The following is a 19959-nucleotide window of genomic DNA, read 5'->3' on the forward strand; positions in this document are numbered from 1 at the left end:
CTGCGGCAGTCATGGTGGGCTTCTTGGAGGTGTGGGGCTCAAGGTGGACAGGGGAAGATAGGGGCCTTTTCCAGAGGACCAGTTCCATTCATGTCTCTCTCTCTCTCTCTCTCTCTCTCTCTCTCACACACACACACACACACACACACACATTCTTTTGAGCTCCAACAACATCAGGTGCTTAGAGAATAAAGAAAGAATCCCTATTTTCAAAAGTTTACTGCCTAATGGGAAAGGTATACACATAAACAAGTAATCTTTCAATTTAATACAGTAAATACTAACAAAGCTAAATGCACAGGTTTCAATGGAAACACAGACAAAGCGCGTCAGCCCACCCCGGAGTTCAAATTAGCTTCTTGGAAGTGAGTTTCTTGAATTCTTGAGGAGTGTCTTAGTCAGCTTGAGCTGCCATGCAAAATACCAAAGACAGGGGATTTAAACAATAGACATTTCTTATAGTTCCGGAAACTGGAAAGTCCGAGATGAAGGTGCCAGCAGATTCAGCGTCTGGTGAGAGCCCTTCCTCCTGGCTTGCACACTCTGCCTTCTTGCTGTATCCTCACGTGGTGGAGAGAGAGTGTGCTCTGGTCTCTTCCTCTTCTTAAAAGGGCACTAATCCCATCATGGGGGCTTCATCCTCATGGCCTCATCTAAACCTAATTACTTCCCAAAGGCCCCACTTCCAAATACCATCACATTGGGGATTATGGCTCCAAAATATGAATTTTGAGGAAACACAAACATTCTGTCCATAGCAGGGGAAGCGTCAATTCCAGGCATGGAGAGATGGGCATTCCCAGAGGCAGGAACAGCATAAACAAAGGGACTGAAGTGTGAGATGACACGGTATACACAGTAAAATATGAGCAGGTGGGTATTACCAAATGAATGCTCTTCAACAGCTAACCCCCCAAACACTCACAGAATCCGGTCTTCAAAGAAAAAGTCGTATGTGGGAACTCCGTAGATAAAATTAGATTGGCTGTGTAGGGCCTGTAGTGGATACCTCTCCCCAGAGGTGGCCCATGAGGCATGTCCTCACAAGGCCCAAGGCTCCAAGTGGGGCAGGGGGTAGGACTGGAGATCCTGCAGCACAGAGGACAAAGAGGGTGACTTTGCTGGAGCAGCCAGGTCCTGGGTGGCCTAAAGTACTCAGCCTTTGTAGGAATGCAGTGGGGCAACACTGAGGGAGTTTCATCTGAGGAGTGTGTGCTCAGATTGGTGCTTTGGGGAAGAGAGTGGCAGCATAAGAAGGAAGTGCCTTACTCTAGGGGGAAGGTCATAAAGGCTTGAGGGCAGAGGCTGCGCAAGGAGAGGGTGGGTTGCTGGAACACTTCACTAATACAACTTCTCAGAAGACAGTTCTCCTCTAGAGGATTCAGAAAGGGAGGCCTGGCTGCCTGAGGGGGATGTCAGCCCCTTCAGCAATCCCGCAGTCCATCATTCATACCACCGTTTTTCCACAGCCATTTACCCATGTAATCCCAACAGCCCAGCTGCATCAATACCTATTTTAAAGGTAAGAACAAAGAGGTATGTGGCTGTGGTGGTTAATTTTATGTGTCAACTTGGTCAGGCCAACATCTAGGGGTACCCAGACATTTGGTCAAACACTGGTCTGGATGTTGTTGTGAAGGTATTTTTTAGATAAGAATGACATTTAAATCAGTGGATTTGAGTAAAACAGATTACACTCCATAATGTGATGGGCCTCATACAATCAGTTGAAGGCCTTAGAGAAAAAAGACTGACTTCCCTGAGGAAGAGGGAACTCTGCCTGCAATCTGCCACTCTTCCCTGGGTCTCCAGCCTACCAGCCTCTGCCACAGATCTTGGACTGGCCAGCCTCCGCAATTGCATGAGCCAATTCCTTAAAATCTCTCTCTCTCTATGTGTGTATATATATATGTACATGTGTGTATATATACACACATGTACATATATCTATCAATATATCTATATCGATATACATTGATATCGATATTGATGTATCTATATATATCGATAGATATATATATCTCCTATTGGTTCTGTCTCTCTGGAGAACCATGACAAATACAGTGGCTTACCCCATTGTCCAGTTGCACCCTTGTCCAGATAAAGGCAAGAATAAAATGCTGATTTGTAACAATTTATTAATTTAACTTCACCACACTTCCTGCCACAATGGCGAGTTCAGGAGGTGGAGTAGGTCATGCCTGCCTGCTCAGAATCTTCAGTGATTCGCTGTAGCTTTCCAATAAAGCCCCAATGACATGGTCTAACATTCAGAGTTCTCTGTGCCCTGGGCTGGATCTCCATTCCCCATCCTACCTCTCATGACTGATAAATTGATTATTGTGCACCATATCTACTCCCTCCCCCTAATAGGATTGTAAATCCACATCCTTTGCCTTGTGGCTTGTAGTCTCCCCATGGGAGGAGGGTAGATTCCTGCTCTGTTGATTTGGGGCTGGTCCGCATAACTTGCTTTGCCCAATAAAACGCAATCAGACATGACGTATACTCGTCCTAGCAGAAACTTTAAACACTTGTGCGGTTTGGCTGAACTGAGAGTAGGTGGCCCCTAGGAAGATGGGGAAGAAGAGTGTAGAACTCTCTCACGAAGATCGTTTTACTTTTCAAGTAACAAGAGTAACAGCTGCCCCTTCTGAAACTTTTTCTTGGAAGTAGAGATTTTACGCTCTGCCGTAGTGTGAAATTGTTTCATTTTAAGCGATGAACAGCCTGTGTTTCTTGAGGGTTTGTTAAGTCACTGAGGATTTGGAATGTTTACATTGCACACCAACGGGTTTCTTTGAATCTCAACTCAGCGTGTTTGGGAAAAGTGTCTTACGATGATGCCTTGTTTTACTTTTACCATGTACCAGGGTAGGAAAAAATATCTTAACAGCTAGCGCCAACTCCCGATTTGAATATAAAATATCTTTGTTTAAGACAACAGCTTTATAGGTCATTTGGGATGGAAAGTGAGACCCTGAGACATGGGAGAAGTGGTGAGGGGGAAATGAGAGATGGGTAAACTGTTCTGTTTTAGAAATAAATAAGAATGGGGCGGGGGAGGCAGAGGGAGAGAGCTGAGATTAAAGGAGAGTGGAAAGAGAGAACAAAGAGAAAGAGCAAGATTAAGCAAAGGGCAAGAGGCTGGAACCCAGGTTGGCCGAAGCAGAGACCTCCAGTTGTCTCTAAAACCCTGTTCTCCCTTGCACAGTAATAGAGTTCCAGCTGGGCACATGACCGCCCTGTTAGAGACTACATTTCCCAGGCTCCTCGGAAGCAGCGTGATCACATGACTACATTCTTGCCAACGGAATGAGAATGGAAGTGGTGCATGCAACTACTTACTTAGAAGAAAATCGTAGTTTCCATTCCCTCCTCTTCTCCTCTTCAAATGGGCTATTTGTGGGTGTGGTTTGACCCAGCTTTGACTTTGGAGATGAGGACAGTCATTCCTAGGGAATGGCAAAGTAACGAAATAGAAGGAGCTGTGTGGTTCGAGTGACAGTGGGGAGCAAAGCTGCCACTCAGCCTGGACTGTTCACGTCTGGACTGGGAGAGACAGATAAAGCCACAGCAGTATTTTGTGGGGGGTGGGGAGGCTGAGGAGAGGATCTTGTTTCAGCAGCTTAGCCTAAATCTTAACTAATACACTGTCAAAATCCCTGGGAGCCTTTTGGAACATGGAGATAACTATTATACAGTGTTTTTAATGTGCATTTTTCTATGTTGTAAACCTTCCATCTTTTGACTTTTGGCAAAATGTCTTAGAAACGTAAAGCCCTCTGTGAGTAAGAGGCTTGGTAGAAATCAAGGAGAGTAACCAGGTCGCATAGCTGTTCCGAAAAAGCAAAGACAAGCAAGCGAACACATGCTGGATGATCCATAAACCGAAATCATTCCACAGAAGCAGGAGCTCTGAGCCAAAGATTACCATGACAATGTGAGCTCTCCTGAATTTACAGAAATCTCAGGGATGGCTGGACTTTGCACAGAATACAGAATGGAGGGGTGATCCATTCAATCTAGGTGGTAGGGGTAAGGATAACTCCAATGAACACCTGGACCAAAACAGCAATTAATCCCAGAAGGCAGGAATATGTAGTCATGGAGAGTAGAAACTCCAGAGTCAGAATGCATGCATTCCAGTTTCTACCACCTACAACTTTGAAACTTCAGGGAAGTTACTTAAAACCTAAGCCTCAGTTTCCTTTTATTTTTTTTCCTGAGGGAGATTAGCCCTGAGGTAACATCTGTTGCCAATTTTCCTCTTTTTTTTTCTTTGCCTGAGGAAGATTAGCCCTGAGCTAACATCTGTGTCAATCTTCCTCCACTTTATATGTGGATGGCCACCACAGCATAGCTGACCAGTGGTGTAGATCTGCGCCCAGGATTGGAACCCGCAAACCCAGACTGCTGAAGCAGAGTGCAGAGAACTTAACCGCTATGCCACAGGGCATCCCCACCCCCAGTTTCCTTATCTGTAAATTGGGTACAGTAATAATGTCTACCTCATAGTGTGATCATAGAGAATTAAAAGGAATAATGGATGCAAAGCGCTCAGCAAAGTGCTCTATGATGAGGGATCAATACAGATTAGCTTTCATTATTAATAATAATCATCATTAATTTCATCATAAAATTAATATGAGACCCTAACTTATTATTCAAATCTTAGAGTAAAATCATTACCTTTGAGACTCCTTTGGCAAAGTCATAGGCTCAAATATTTCTCACTTGACCTGAGGAAAGTGGGTGGGAGAAGGGTGTCCGCCAGCATTTGAGGTGTGCAGGACTCAGTTTAGTAGCTCCGCTGTTTGCGTGAGAAAGAAGAGAATTGAGAAAGGTGCCTGAGGTAGCCAAGAAGTGGCAGAACTAGGAATAAAACTGGGACTCAACCCATCATTTGAGTTCCACGGCATTTTAGCAAAGCCAGAGTGAGAACAAAATAAGAACACTTTCACCTGCAGTTTCAGGTGCCCTGGAGCCTGCCCCTCGACGTCCCTCCTCCTTCCCACTGTGTTCCCCCCCTCACTGAACCACCCACCGTCACCCAGGAACTGGGGCAGGAAAGCCACAGCAGTTCTGAACTTCCTGTTTTCCCTCAACCCCGACTTCTAATCAGTCCCCAGGTGGTGTCTATTTCATCTCCGAAATTGCTCTGAAATCCATCCACTTCTTCCTCCCTCCACTCCCACCAGCCTGCTTCAAACCACCCACAGTAGCCTCTTAATTGACGTCCACACTGGCTTTCTTCATTTTCCTCTCCTTTCGGCAGCCATAGGGATTTTTTAAAACGCAAACATAATTAATTATTCCTGTCCCTGCATGATGCTCTCGTTGGCTTCCCGCTGCCCCAGGATGAAGTTCAACCAGCCTACTGTGTCAGCGTCAGCTTATAACACTCCCCCAGCTCTCGAAGCTCAAACCACACTACACGGTTTTTCTGTTTCTAGAACAGAGCTCCCAGCCTTTGAGTGCCGTTTCCTCTGCACAGGACACTGTTTCCTTCTCCACTTCCCTTCATCTAACTAACTCGTTCATTCAAAAACATTCGTATCAAGCTCCTACTATATGCTATGCAATGTTCTAGGCCACAGGGATAAACAGCCTTTTTTGTGCCATGAGCTATATTGGCAGTCTGGTGAAACCTATGGCCCCCTTTCTCAGGCTAATACTTTTTTTTTTAGGGTGATGAATTTTATTTAAATATCACTTTGTATCATTGTTTAGTTATTTCACTGGAGCCTTAACGCAAGCCTGTGGTTAGACACGGGAGATGGTATTGTACCCCCTCTCTTTCCCAGCACATTACAAACAGAGTTGAAAAGACTATTGCGGTGAACACTGGTACGGTAGGCAGAACAATGCCCCCCGACAAGACGGACATGCTCTAACCCCTGGGACCAGTGAATTATGCTATGATATATGGCAAAAAAGACTTTACAAACAGAATTAAGGACTTTAATATGGGGAGATTATCCCTACAGGGAGATCATCCTGGATTATCCGGGTGAGTCCAACATAATCACATGGGCCCTTAAAAGAGGAAGAGGAAGGAAGGCAGAAGAGTTAGCCAGAGAGATAAGATGGAAAAGAGGTAGGAGAGATGTGAAACATGAGAGGGACTCGACCCACCGTGGCTGGCTTTGAAGATGGAGAAGCGGACTGCTACGGGTCGAGCTGCCTCCCAGGCTGATGCTTTTTGAATGCATAAAATAAATATAGCTAATTAAAAAGAAGCCAAATGCATTGAAATAGTTACCAAAATATTTTTAAATTGTGATATAGTAAGATATATGTTTCTTTATTATTGCCTTAAATAACAAGATCTAGCAGTGGGTCTAAAAAATCCTGTAAGTTCATATTCGTGATCAGTGTAAATGATATTTCAAGACATCTGTAAAACGGTTGTGTGTGACAGTCTCAAGTGCGGTTCGTAAGACTGTGGTTTGTTGTTGATGAAGGAAACGCTCAATTTCAGTTAGGAGTTAGTGAAAATAAAGACGTCATTTTTTTCTGTCCAAATTCATAGAGCCCAAATTCTACCCACAGACTCTACAGGGTCCCCAGAATTAGGTTAAATCAGAAGAATACAGGAGGAAACACAGGAGCTGATGTTCTGGTTGGGAGGGGCCTGATGATAAACACAATAACTTCAGATGGTGATGAGCTGTTTAAAGACAATGAACAAAATAGTTTCAGATTATAATGAGTTATTTAAAGAAAATAAATAAAATGGTAGAGGTTAACTAGTAACTAGGGTGGTTGATTAGCATGATTGGAAAAAAAATCCCAAGGAGGTGACCTCAGCTGAAACGCGAAGGAAGAGAGGAGCTGGTCTCATGAAAAGCCAGGCAAGAGCGTCGCAGAGAGGACAGTAAGAGGCAGGCCTGGGCTTGGCAGAGAAGGGAGATAAGTCAGAGAAGCAGGCACACGTCAACCCTAGAGGCCAGCAAAGGAAGACCTTGAGCTTCTTCAGTTCCCTTTTCTTGAAAATTAGGATGGCGTTGACACCAACATCCAGGGCTTATGCTGGAAGGCCTTGAGACAATGTGAGCAAAAGGACCTGGTGAACCAACACACCTTGGGAGCTTCCCAGGGGTCATGCATCATCTTATTTTACCCTATGAATGCATACTGTTGTCCTGTGAAGTGCATACTGTTAGGGTCTCCATTTCTGCGACATGTTGGTTAAGTCGTTTGCCTAAGGTCACATAGGTGATATACATGACAAAGCTGGGGTTCAGATGAAGCCATTGACTCCAAGCCCTTTCACTGGACGACCACCCTTTCTACCTCTTATCTGGATAAGATAGATAAATACAGCATAAATTCTTTCAAATCAAATTCATCCACCTCCCCAGCGGCTCTCACGACACACCTGTCTATGATCCTTTCCCCTTTGCAGAGCAGCATCTCCCAGGAGGAGAAATTAAACATCCAAACGCAGCAGCTAAAAGCTGCAGGGCCCTAAGGGAAGCCACTTAGCCCTAATTTCCTGTTAAAACCAGCATAACCATGGCAACCCACTCCCAGGGCTTTTATTAAAGAGTCTAACAGTGAAAATTGGCCTAAATCAGTTTAAGGAGGAGAGGCGTTCCATTCTAAGCGCTGGTTCCATCCTCCCATAGCACCCTGAGGTGCTAAAAGCATCCCGCGGCAGGGCGGCCCGCCAGCCCACTAGGGACTGCTCCTCCTTTGGTGACAGCAGAAGCTCCGGTGAGCACTTCTGTGTACTCTTGGGTCTGTCTCCCTTCCTAGAGAAGTTTCTCTCCCAAAGTTGTTAAGGGTCTAAATGAGAGGTCACATGTGTGCTGTATTCACTTTCCTAAAATAGCCCAACTCAGCCAGGAAGTGTCTCCTGTCCAGTTTCAAGGAGACGAGACAGAGGGAGAATCAGGAAGAGGGGAGAGTTGGGTCAAACCTTCTCTATTTTCTCCCTCACTCTTGGTTTTCTCTTCCTTTTGCCATCTGTCCAACAACTTGACCTCAGAGCCTTCCTCTCAAGATGCCTCTTGGGATCTCCTTCTAGTTGGCGCTTTGGCCTAAAGTATTTGGAGTACAGGTTCTTCAGGCTTCATCGAGGTATGTGGGGGCAGTAGGAGACCTGCCTCCACTTGCTCCCTCCAGGATGAGAAGAAACATCAGTAGCTCTGTACCCTGGTTTGTGTGAGGGCTTCATGCACTTCACTAAAACCTTACTGGATTGGGAAACATTCCAACACCCTGGGGGCAAAGTGCATTCGGTGCACGGTGGGCAACTTACATTAGGCCAAGTGGTGCATCTGCCCACCCCTTTTATTTTGCTATCACCAGCAAGACTGAGGAGGCCCCAGAAATGACAGAGGTGAACTTTTTACTGAGTCTCCATATGGCCCAACCCTGTGCTAAATGCATTACTTCCTTTAGACTTAATTACATTATGAGGTGTAGACATTATCTCATCCAATAAAAAATTGTCTTATAGGACAGGAAACTGATACAATAACTTGTCTGCGATCACTCAGGGTTTTAAGCTCAGGACATCTGACTCCATGGCTTTTATTTTCCCAGATATTGTCCCCTGGTCAAAGAATGGGTCTAGATCATTGCAGCAGTGATTAAACCAAAGTTTACTTTAGGTCCAGAATTGATTTGTCAACATGAGGTGACATGGGTAATGTTGTGTCATGGGGACTCTTACACATTACCATAAAATGATCACAGATACCTTTGTAAATGGAAAATATTAACTGCCCCTAATCTTGCTATAGGTGCCTCATGGAAACACGGGAATGACTCATACCCACTGCAGAGACCCAGTGGTGGCAGCAGCCTCCTTTTCTGATGTGGCTTTCCTCTCAAGTGTATCTTGCCAAACTGCTAGAGAGAAATAAAATTCCTTCCATTGGACTAAATTCCTACTCATCTTGGCTGCAGCACATAGGAGGGAGGAAAAGCAAAGAGAATTAAAGAGAGCGAGTGGGTGAGCTTCTAGCTGTGGCTCCTAAGGAAGATGGGCTTCCCCAACCTGTCACTCTGCCACTCACGTTTGACAGATGGAAAATACACTTAGAGGTGGGTGGTTCCCCTCAAGCTGTCTTCACAACACAACAGACCTTGAGCTCTACCAGGAAAAAATAACACTATGAAATAAGAACCTTGCCAGAAGAAATGAGGGGACCACTTGTTGAGTTTGTTTCTCAGCCTCTTACGAAGGACCCCAGCACCTAAAGCCTTCCTGGGCCCTGGGCCCCAGCATAATCAGGGCACTCACTTCCCTCTTTTTGCTTCGTATTTCCCTCCCAGATGGCAGCTCCCTGAGGAGAGGCATGCAGCTCCGTGTCCCATTGTTTCTCCAGCGCCCAGCGCAGCGCTCTCCACACAGTGGGTGCTCAGCACCCTTTTGGTAAATAAACTCATGAAACTCTGAAACCTAGGGTTCAGCTTAAAGAGTCCTTTGAAATCAAACCCATTTTCTCCTGGGAAACGTAGGCCCTTAGCTTAAGAAAGTACGGGTCGTGCCACATGAGAACAGAGGCTAGAGTGGGATCAGAGCAGATGATGGCTAGAAAGACTCTGAAAAGGAAAAGGATGTGCCAAAAGACCACGAGCAGTTTTGCAACGTGATAGGAAGTGCTGCTCCACATTTTCAATGCCTGCTTTTATTTGGGTTAAGAACATTTCTGTTTCCTTTGCTTGATTATAAGACTTACATCCCCACCTAGGTACACGCAAACTCAAGGCTGAGGACTGGGAGGCAGCATGGTGAAGGGTACGAGCAGCCAGGACCCTCACAGTGCCATGTCTGTACGTGTGTATATGTGTATATAAGCCTATGTGTCTGCCCATAGACCTATAGAGTATACATACTCCAATCATAATCACAGCACCACTGAGGCCTCGGAGGCTGTCCCTCAGTCAGTAACATTTCTCTTCCCTATCCAGGTTCTCGACAAGTTAAGAAACAAAACAGAAGAGAAAGCCTGAAGCCAACATGTCACCTTTGTTACTGATAATGCTAAATAGAAAGACATGGCTTAGTGTGAGAACTAAATGAGCTTGCTTCCTGGGCCCCGGAATGATGTGGATTTCTCACCCATTCTCAGCGCTCACCAGGGGCAGGGGGTGGAGAGAGGCCAGGGTGGAGGAATTTGCTCTGGAAGGACTTTCCCCATGAAGGATCAGAGGAGAACACACGCTCTCCTTGGCTATTCCTAGCCCCGAGGGATACAGAGAGAACTGAGCTAAACATACCCAGTTGTTTTCCCCAGTCTACCAGAGTGATCAGTCACTCCACCTCCAGGGTGTGGAGTACATAAAAGGGCACAGAGAGAGAGACCAGAGTTGGACTAATCAAGCTCCCTTCCCAGGAAGGCAGCATCAGGAATGAGAAAGATGTGTTCCCCCACTGGCAAACATCTGTAGCATTATTCACACAAATGAAATGTTTGTTTACACATTGTCTCCCAACTATGACCAGAAGCCCCTTGAGGGAAGGGATTGTGCTTTATTTATTTATCTTTGTCAAAGCCTTGTATTTGGAAGGCATGCAAATGTTTGCTGAATGAATATGGACGTGGAACCTAAATAGTCCTAGGGTTAAATCTCCTTCTTGGCCAATTACTGTGGAAATGTGAGCAAATTAATTACAGAGATTGCAAACAGAGGACTCACAAACTACATCCAGCTCAGACATGATCTATTTGGCCCGCAGAGTGTTGGCCCAACCTTGTCTTAAAAGATTGTAAATAAGTTGACAATACTTAAAACTCAAGAGATTTCACATAAAGATCTGGATTTCGGGCATCTCCTGAAACCTTGGAAGCTTCACATGGTAGATTGATAGCAAAAACGGCCTCAATTCTTTACCCTCCCCCACCTTCGTCCACACATTTTGCAATGTCAATTTACAATTCTTCCCATAAAGGGTAGAAATCTATATCCTCACCCTTTATCTATGAATCAGCCTTGTGACCTGTCTTGGCTAATAGAATATAACAGAAATGACAGTGTGCCAGTTCTGAGCCTGGACCTAAGAGGGCTTGTATATATACTTCTTCTCTCTTTCTTGGAAAACTGGCAAGACTCCAGGTGAACAAGCTGGAGCTAGCCTGCTGGAGGATGAGAGACCATATTGAACAAAGACAAGCTGTCTCAGTTGTCCCAGCCAAGGCCCAAGACATGTGGAGGAGCCAGCCAAGATCAGCAAAGCCAACCCACGGCTAACCCACCAGCTGACCACACATGCCTAAGTGAATCCAGCCAGACTAGAAGAACTATCCACCTGATCCATGGATTGTGGACAATAATAAATGCTTATTGCTTGAAGCCACTGAGTTCTGGGGTAGTTTGTTACATAGCAATAGCTGCTTGATACGCTTGGCCATGTTGCACCTGCTGTCGCTCATGGCAATACTTGGCTGGAACGAGCAGCCCCTTGAGATGAGGCATGAATTTTGCAGCTCCCCACTGTTCCTGCCACTGTCCCCCTGACCTTGTCTCTCTGACACAGTAGCTGAGTGACAGTTGACATTATTATTCTTGAGCTGTTGTTTTTCTCATCATAGGGGTAAGTGTAGACTTAAATACTTCTTAGAACCATGACTATCCATAGAGATTGAGAGAGCTATATATTCTAAGCAAAATGAGACAGTGGAGGGAAAAAATATCTTCCTACTCCCAGTCCTTGTATGTACCTCAGTTTGAGCTCTTGATTTAAAGCCGCTCAGCCTCAGTTTTCTCCATAAATGGAGTGAAATACACATGCCTCAGAAAATTATTTAAGCATTGAGTTAGGTTTAGCAGAACAGCATAATGGTTTAGTGCATAAACTCTGGAGCTAAATTGCCAGAGTCTAAACCCCAGATTTGCCATTTACTAACTGAATCCATGCATAGTATCTAGACACATGCAAACTGCCCCCGATAGGCGTTCAGTAAAGCCACTTGAGTCCCTTTCCCCTATAAGAATTATTTCTAATATTTACATTATGCTAGTAAGTTATTATCAATCAAAGCTAACTTTAAAGGAGACTATTATTTTAGAAATATCCTAAGAACTGATAGTGGCCAAAACAATGTCAATTTGCTAAATGTTAAGTAACTTGCACAAGAATTATAGAATATTTATACCTTCTGATTAAGGTATAAACAACTTCTGAAGATACACAGAGAAATAATATAAATGCAAAAATATTTAAATATTTATAGCATCCACTCATACAATGAAATATTTAGCCATAAAATACATATCACCATGGGAAAATATGGAAATTTGTTCAGAAAATAATATTAAGTGAAAAAATATATACACAAAATAGTATATACACAATAATTGCAAGTCTACAAAAATATAACTACACAATGAAAATGACTGAAAGAGAATATTGGATAATATAAATAGTTGCCATCCCAAGTTTATAAGATTCTAATAAAATTATTGACAAGCATACTGCAATTTTAAAACTTGGAAAATGTAGATCATTATAGTACACTATCATAAAAAGTAAGTATTTGTAGGCCATTACTCAAAGTGAATCCCTATATATTATTTTATCAGTATTTATCAATAAATTTAATTGAGTATTGATATGTTTTATTGGTAGACATAAGAACAAGCTATTATATAAGCAAAAAATTTTGTTCTCTTGAAACCTGCCATTTGAACGCTTACTCTCAGGATCTTTCCCCCACTCCCAAACCCACATTCATCCCTCTTTGTCGTTAAAAACCAAACAGAAGGAAACAAAATTCCAACCCTCCCAGCTCCAGGTCAGACTATATCAGGGGAATCAGACAAAGGTTGCGTCCTCGCCGATTACTCTGCCATGAGAGCAGAGTGCTGCGGTCAGCCACCCAGTTGGAACAGCGTCATCCCTCTTCTCCCTGGTTCCAAGTTGTTTGCTGGAACATTCACACCCAGTGTGTCACCGTCACACTCAGCTTTCGGCATGTCCGCCTCTGGTTGCACGTGGAAAGGAAGCTCTCCCTCCTCCTGGATGCTCCCACTGAGGCGAAGCCCCTCCATCCACTCCAACACTCTTCCAAAGCAGGGTTTGGATGCTTTTGTGGTTTACGTTCACAATGGGGGAAGGAAGCTAATAAATAAAGACAGCTTAATTGACGAGCGGGTGCAACTCGGTTCTCTTGCTGTTTCTGGCCAGTCAAATATGGATTCTGGTTTCTCTATCTGCAATATGGGTTGATTCTCTTTGGCCTTTCCTACTTCACAGGTGGTGGTGGTGGTGGTGAGAGCAGCTAGTGAGTTCATACTATGTGCCAGACCGCATGCCAGGCTCTTAACACTCATTTTTCTCACTTAATCCCCACAGAAACCCATGAGAAAGGTATTTGTATTATCCCCAATTTATGTTTGAGACAACAGGGGTTCAGAGGCGCTGCCTAATTTGCCTTTGGTCACACAGCTAACAAATGGCCATGAAAGAACTTCAATTCAGATCCATCTGATGCTAAAACCTGGCTTTTAAGCTTTAAACCATATGCCCTTAATGAAAATTTCTAAAATGTCACAGGAAAGCACGTTAAATATTCAAAAAGCCTGGCAGAGACATATTAAAAGAGGAATGGAAAGACAGTTTCATGTTATTATTCTTTGTATGGGGCTCCAAAATAAACTTCATTTCTGAAACAATCTTTCCTATTTGTCAGGAAGTAAAACAAAAAAAATTTTTTAAAAATTGCTCTCATGGGCCAGCTTGGTGGCATAGCAGTTAGGTTCACGTGCTCCACTTTGGCAGCCAGGGGTTCACAGGTTTGGATTCCAGGTGCAGACATGGCACTGCTCATCAAGCCATGTTGTGACGGCATCCCACATAAAATAGAGGAAGATTGACACAGATGTTAGCTCAGGGCCAATCTTCCTCACACACACACACAAAAATTGCTCTCAACCCATGGAACTTACAGTCATGTGAGATCAGCTCAGAGCACCATAAGGGACCTTCACGGTCATAGAGGCCAGTTGCCTCCTTTCATAACTGAAGACACTGTAGCTGGGAGAGCAGAGGGTCATGGTAAGACCACACACAGCTCCAGTCCAAGCCTGATTCTGCCAGGTCCCATTTGGTTTTCTCCTGGCCCCTTCTTCAGAGCTTTAACTTCTGTTCAGATTGTTCTTGGAAGCTCTGAAAAATTCACCTGCCCCCCTCCCTTCTTGTGTCTGTCCCTCCCCCAACCCCCACCAACCACATCCTTGGGCCCTAGGTCATTGTCAAGCTGTCTGTACTTGCTGGGCTGCCTGCTTTCTCACATCTCCGCAGGCAGGTACAGGAAGGGCTGCAGGGGTGACCTTTGGTTAAACGGTGAGAGACTCCCTCCGGAGCCCAGCTGTTCTCAGCTCATACTCCAGTAGTCTCATCACTCTGCTGCAGAGAGCGGGTCCCCGTCATGCGAAGGCAACTGCAGCCGAGGCGTCTGCAGAACAGCATCTCCAACCTTTGCACAGATTCAAGCAGGAGCAAAGGAATAAAATATAACTAAACGAAATAAAGAGCTAGAGATACAGCTAACGAAGGCCCCAATCTTTAACCTTTCACTTGATTCAAATGGAAAATTCTCTCTGGAACACACTGCCATCAAGGCTTTGCCAACACCTTTCAGATGAGGCTGCTCTTGAGAAGGTCACTACTACATTAACAAATCCAAGGGACAATTCTCCGTGCTCTTCCACTTGAACATCACTAGCGTTTGACACAGTTGAAGACAGGGTCAGTGCCCAGATAATGATTTCACTTGGCTGAGAGGTTCATCAGTGCCCTGGTGACAAAGGTTTCGTAGTTAACGCCAAAGTGGACCGGCATGCTTAGTGGCTGTTGAATATATATTTGTGCTTAAGTTAACTGTGTATAGGTCCCTCCGTGAAATAAGTTGGATTCTTCTCAACTTAGCTTTTTTATTGTCTTTAGGAGGTGCCAAATTTATCAAGTCTGTATAATTCTGTTAACAGAAATCTGCTACACCTATGAGGATGAGAGTCTACTGTGCATCAGGAGTTGCGTAATTTAGTGGTTTAAGGTCACAGACTTACTGGAATCTTCTGGAGCCCCACTGTCTAGGTTCGGATTCTGCCGCTGAGGCTTACCAGCTTAGAGAACAAAAGAAACATAAAACATGAAAGGCTAACACCAGCAGTTGCATGAGCTGTTCACTGCATAAAAGCGCTCAGCCAACGAGGGAGTGGTGGCTGCAATTCTGCCCATGTTCCTCTCACCAAACCCTGTGTCCAGTGCAGGGCTACGTCCACCTGAAGGAGAGGCGTGTGCCCATGAGATGCAATCTTATGTCCACCTGCTTGCAGGGGTGTGTGCCCATGAGACGTGTCTCTTCAGAGGAAGTGACTTTTTCTAATTTACACAAAGGTGCCAAATGGCCTCACAGCAACTCAGAAACTGGATTGTCAAGAGGCAACTCTGAAATCGGGACCTCTGTCTTCAATATCATTTGGTCAAGAGGTCAGTTACATTCAGGATCCCAATGCCTAGAACACTACCTGGCACATAGCACTCAACAAATATTTGTTGAATAAATGAAAATACAACAATCTGAGAACAAGACATAAGTACTGAATGTTGTGGAATATAACAGTGCTCCTCAAAGTGTGGTGCAGGAACCCCTGGGGCTCTCCAAGACTCTTTCAGGGGACCATGAAGTCAAAACTAATTTCATAATAATAATAAGGGCTTACTTGTCTATTTCACTCATTCTCTACAGGTGAAGAATTCATTGATACAGTTTAGATTCCAATTTGTAAGTAACCTTTAAGAAACTATAACGTATCGATTTTTGGAGTACTATCAAAGAAAAACATCCACAATGATCTGAAAAGGCTATTAAGATATTTCTCTTTGTTCTAACGACACATATGCGTGAAACTGAATTTTCTTCATCTATTGCATCCGGAACTACAAATTGCAAATGGCACCAGATTGAATGCAGAAGCGGATACAAGATCCAGCCATCACCTATGTGTTTAGACATTAAAGCAATTTGCAAAACTACAAAACAATGGTACTCTTCTCATTCAAATTTTTTGTTTAGGAAAATATAGTTATTTTTTGTTTAAGAAGGTGCTATTTATGTTAACATTTAAGGGATTTATTATTGTGACTTTAAATGAATGAATATATAAATATTTTGTCATTTATCCATTGTAATTTTAATTTGGTTAATATTAGTAGCTACAACTCACATCAACAAAACTCTTTAGGTTTTTCAATGATTTTTGAGAGCATGAAGTGGCCCAAGACCAAAAAATTTGAGAACTGCAGATATAAAGCAAACTAGATTATCAGAATCACCTGTGGATTTTAAAAATACAGATTCTGGGCCCTACCTCTCTTGATTCTAATTCAGTAGAGCTGAGATAGAACCCTAAGAATTTGTATTTTATAAGAACTCTCCCAGTAATTCTGATCGCCAGTCACTGGTAGAAACACTAAATACAATGGAAGTTTGGGGACCTACATCCCCGAGGTGGGTCTGTACTACAATGGCCAGAGAAGCCTTCAGTTATCCAACAAACATTTACCAAGCACAGACTCAGTTCCAGGCAATGTTCGGTACATTGTCAGACACAGGCCCTGTCTGGAAGAAATTCACTGACCAGTGGGAGAGACAGACAGGGCAGGAAAGAGTTCCAGCACACCGTCATGGGGTTCGTGATGGGGAAAATGCGGTGCTGCGAGAACACAGAAGCTGGGTGCCCCACTTCAAAGAGCTGGCCTTAAATGATGGAAGGTTCTGGGAAATCAAGGGGAAAGGGGCGACAAGGGCCTAGATTATGAGCGATGACCTGGAGGCAGATGGTCATGATGCCCACGTGGTGGGCGGTACGTTGACCAGCCTGGCTGGCATGGAGGGCTGGCTAGAGAACAGAACAAGATAAGGTCAGAAAGGTTGAGTGGGCCAGACGATGGAGGAGCTTAACTGCAATGAGCTGCTTGGAGTTTGGTGAGATATGATGAAAGACACGTTTTAGGATTGCAACTCTGGTGACATAATGGAGGGTGAGGGGCTGAAGAACGGGAAACCTGCTAGCTGGTGATTAGAATAACGTAAATCTGGGAGCCATCCAAGCCAGGCAGGAAAATAAGCAGCAATGTTCATGCCCATGGTCTAAAAGAAATTAGATAATCTGCTGAAAATCAGACAGTGGGACAAAATAAATTTAATAAACCCTCCCTGAACTTTCTCTGCCCTCTTTGTTTGGATTTCATGAATTATTTTACAGCAGTGGTTCTTGAAATATCAGGGTCATGGACTCTTTTGAGAATCTGATGAAATCTTTAGACACTCTCTCCATGGAAAAACAATGAATTAAGGCAAAAAATTGTGTGTGACTAGGCACGATTTTCTCCACTCTCATATTCATTTACCCTCTTATCTTCTTTTCTCCTTTTCTCTAAAAGAAGCGTCATTAGGTAAGAGAAAAAAAGAAAAAGCTTCTTTCAGCAGAATAAGGCACCAGAGCTTTCCAGAAAGAGGAAGTGAGCATTATCAGCAGAAAGGCTGGGGGCAGAAATTTCACTCTAAAGTCCAGGGAGCCTCTTCCTGACGAACAGGGACAGAGTCCAATTTTGGTGGAAGAGGAGGGGTGAACTAGATTATGCAAGGTTTGAGCGATGCCTTGATGGAGAAAGTCAAGAGCTGCACTCGACGAGTAAGGTGACGGCCTAGTAATGAGGCTTTCCTTCTGGAAACGGACCATACCTTTACACCCACCAGACATTATAGCCATAACTAAGGGAAGGTTTTACCTCTTCACTTATCTCAGTTCCTTTGTGAGCCCTCATCTTCCACAGCATTTGGGACCGGTCTTCTCCTAGTCAGGCCTGCTGGTCACAGTTGTGCAGGCTGTTCACTGAACAAGCCTCTAAGCAGATAAGACAGTGGAGACCGAAACCCAGCCTGTGCTGTGCGTGCAGAGCTCTGTGAGGGCTGGCATGAGACCATGTGCACCCAGAGCAGGCACCATTTTCTAATTCTCACAAAGGCACCCTGCAGGCGAGCAGCACTGTGCCACCTGCCTAACTCTCTGCTCTTTCTCTTCTCCTGACTCCTCCTCTTCCCTTTACCACAGAGGACCATGGCAGAGAATTGTCAGTTTGTAAGTCTCCACAACACAATATGGGCTGGGAGCACTGGCCAGACTCCCATCTCCCCTCCTCCCTCTCCCTTCACTCTGCTCCTCCATCTCCCCCTCACGTTCTCTCCCAGAACCTCTTATGTATGGACTTCACTTTCTCAGAAAAAGCAGATGGAGGTTGAAGGAGAAAAATTACCCACTACATGACAAGTGTACTTCTTCTACCAAGAGCAGAAAGAAAACAGACCCAGACAGAATACAGCAGCTTCCCTCCCCGACTCAGCCCAAATCTCGAGCTAAGAGAAAAGCTGTGAAAAGGGACAGCCCATAAGCGGTACCTGAGCAACAGCCACAGCACGAAACCGCAGGACAGCTCTGCCTTCGCCCACAGCTGTGGGGTGAACAGGCTTGGTGGGGTTCCAGATCACACACCTGCTGTGGCTCAGGCTCTGGTGTGAGTCTTTCAGCCAGAATGAGCCCCAAGCTCATTCTAGTTTAATTCCCTCCCCTCTGCCTTAGGAGGAGCTTTCAAAGTGTGGGAAATGCGAGCATTACCCTACATGCAAGCCCGGCTGACTTACCGCTTCAGGCAGCCCCCTACTTCCCCTGAGGGACTGGGCTCCTGCTACCACGGAGAGCCCCTTTCCTGAGTCCTGTGATGGGTCTGCTCCTTCTAGTCTCATTCCTGCGAGAGTAAGCTAAGGCCCAGAGCTTGATTTGGAGCCAAGTAGTGTTACTGAACCAGTAGCACTGGTCCATTTTGCCTGCCTTGTGAGATGCCAATCACTGAGACGAGTTTGCAGCAGAGAAAGAGTTTATTCACGAGGCAGCCAAGTGAGGAGGTGGGAGAAGAAATCTCAAATCTGCCTCCCCAAAAAATGGGGATTAGGGATATTTAGGGGCAAGGTGGTCTGAAGTGTGAGGATAGATGATCAGAGGTAAGGAGAAGTGAGGTAATTAATGATCTGCGCAAGTGTACTAGGGCTTCATGGCTCTTCATAGGATGCACATTCACGAAATGAAGGTGATAGCATGATCTGAGGCTGGAGTTTTGGGCTCTCTGACGTCAGACAGTCACCTATCAGGCATTCACAAAGACCCAGGTGATGAGTCGGTGGTCTTCACCAGCCTGAATTGGACAAGGAGTCAACTCTCAGTTCCTGAAAAACAACTCAAGCACCCAGCCTGTTACCATGGTGACCCAACCATCAGAGATGTTATTTATAGGGTGGGTTTTAGTTATATATTGACTAACTACTTTTGCTAACAGACAACTAACTGAGCATAGTTAAAGCTGGGTGGCCCCCCATTTCAGTAGTAACCTGATACTATAGGGCTTTTTACTTCAGGAAGACCAGAAGTCCATAGTCGTCATCACAATAATGGTGAACACTAAGGTGCACTTATTATGTACCAAGCCCTTTCCACTCAATACCTCTCATAATTCTCACAACCACCTCCTGAGGTATTACTCTCTCCATTTCATAGATGAAAAAACTGAGACTCAGAAATATTATAAAAGCTTGCTCAGGGTCCCTGGCTTGCACCCACTCCGCCAACCCATGAGAAATATCTCCTCCTTCCTCTTTAGATATGATCATGTGTCAAACTGAATTGTGGCCTTTCTTCAAGGGAAGGGGCCTCTAGGAGAACATTTCAAAGATTTACACTTGACAAGAATGGCCGGATAATCATTATTAGACTAGACACAGAAAGAAATGAACATCTGGTTAAAGGTCAACTAGACTGCTGTCTAAGAGTCACCTGGGGGTAGGGGAAGGGGACGGTGAGGATGACTGGTTTCCCAGAACAAGTCTTAATCCCGTTACAATACATCAGAAAACTGCATAGGCATTTTATCAGGGGCACAGA

The 19959-nt window shown here is 44.6% G+C and overlaps 2 long non-coding RNA genes across 3 annotated transcripts; both read right to left on the reverse strand.

Moving 5' to 3' along the window:
* Positions 1-239: 239 nt before the first annotated feature.
* On the reverse strand, positions 240-5379 carry LOC103553458 (uncharacterized). 2 transcript variants are annotated; one of them, XR_545470.2, is made up of 4 exons: positions 5221-5363; positions 4693-4813; positions 3349-3455; positions 240-1089 (listed from the first exon to the last, which is right to left on the reverse strand). It is a non-coding gene; the product is annotated as an uncharacterized lncRNA (long non-coding RNA). The 2 variants fall into 2 exon arrangements; XR_011538223.1 differs by lacking the exon at positions 3349-3455 and having other exon boundaries at positions 5221-5379.
* A 5079-nt stretch (positions 5380-10458) lies between these two features.
* LOC139082326 (uncharacterized) lies at positions 10459-18591 on the reverse strand. The gene is made up of 4 exons (XR_011538224.1): positions 18426-18591; positions 14230-14438; positions 13909-13996; positions 10459-13782 (listed from the first exon to the last, which is right to left on the reverse strand). It is a non-coding gene; the product is annotated as an uncharacterized lncRNA (long non-coding RNA).
* Between the last annotated feature and the right edge of the window lie 1368 nt (positions 18592-19959).

The sequence above is a fragment of the Equus przewalskii genome, chromosome 3 (genome assembly GCF_037783145.1).
Source record: "Equus przewalskii isolate Varuska chromosome 3, EquPr2, whole genome shotgun sequence".
In the NCBI taxonomy this organism is placed as follows: domain Eukaryota; kingdom Metazoa; phylum Chordata; class Mammalia; order Perissodactyla; family Equidae; genus Equus; species Equus przewalskii.